This window comes from Trachymyrmex septentrionalis, unplaced genomic scaffold (genome assembly GCF_001594115.1).
Source record: "Trachymyrmex septentrionalis isolate Tsep2-gDNA-1 unplaced genomic scaffold, Tsep1.0 scaffold95, whole genome shotgun sequence".
Taxonomy (NCBI): domain Eukaryota; kingdom Metazoa; phylum Arthropoda; class Insecta; order Hymenoptera; family Formicidae; genus Trachymyrmex; species Trachymyrmex septentrionalis.
Window position 1 is genome coordinate 654,851 of NW_017306139.1, and position 1,311 is coordinate 656,161.

Genomic DNA, 1,311 nt, shown 5'->3' on the forward strand with positions numbered 1-1,311 from the left:
CCGCTTCTAAGTGAATACTATAATTGTGAAAGTTTTTCTACTTGTAACTATCGAGGGATGTCACTTCTTACGATAACGCACGTTGTCATATTCCCATTGAATAAGATATTTTCAATGATTATCAGTATTAAATAGAAGACCGTATTTCTCATAAAGTCTTATTTTACCTTGCATAATATAACGATAAGGGCAATGTATAAAATATTCAGATATTTTCTAACAATAACTGTCAGTATGAATGCCGACTAGTGTACATGATAATATATTTATCAACCGTATGCACAATATATTACATATGACATAAACTGATCAGAAATTCTTTTTTCTTACTCTATGCTGGAACCAAAATAAGTACTGCTTGTGTGTGAAATCAAAACATGTATTTCATTACATTGTGTAAAACGTATATATTTCACATGCGTCTGTTGCGCCACTATTCTTACAATTAAAGTAATTTTAGAGCATAGAATAATTGAAATAAGCGCGTGTATTAGAAGCAAAATATGGAAGTATACCTTTGTAAAATAATATTTAAGAATTTACGTTACAAGAAGTATTAATTAGGTTAAGTAAATGCAAAAAATAACAGTATTAAAATATTAAATGGATAAAGATCGCATTGAATTGTAAAATCAACAATAATCAGTAAAAGGCTCGCAGAAAATTTTAAAGTAGTAATATTTATCAATGCTAATTGAATTCGAAAGAAGAAATGATACGTATCAATTGTACATGAATTAAATTATTGCGTAGATATTATCTATGCAATTTCATTAAAGCTTTACCTTAAGATTATCCTCATAATGTGCGATACCTACCTGACAAAATTTTCAAATTTTGTTTGTATTGCTATTTCGTCCTCATCTTGAAGTTTACATGGACCCTTCAACAATACTTGTATCAAGCTAATGATTGCATTGCGACGTATTACAACGACAGTCGCTTTACATACCATAGCAACAAAACTCGCGAACCATATAGAATTAGCAATGAAATCATCGATATTGTCGATAACAAATACAAAATCCAGAAATTGAATTAACATCGTAAAGTATTCCAAGAGTAATATAATATAATTAAATACATTATACAGAAAGTTGATACCCTTTGATGACCATTCGATAGGTCGCCATATACTACAAATGGTATACATAAAAAAATTTAAAGAAAACATTTGCATGTTTGAAATTCCTTCTTTAAGGTTTCTTTCAATTTATCAGTTTTGTTTAAGAGATCTGTCCTTTTACATGTAAGAATATAAAAAAAGTAGCTTTAAAATATTGCGAAAAAATGTCTTTTCTTAAATATCCT

The 1,311-nt window shown here is 28.4% G+C and overlaps 1 protein-coding gene across 1 annotated transcript in view; it reads right to left on the minus strand.

The window, feature by feature from the left end:
- The window catches only part of LOC108756098, a 15,814-nt gene that overhangs the window by 9,275 nt on the left and 5,228 nt on the right, over positions 1–1,311 (minus strand). The window lies entirely within an intron of this gene.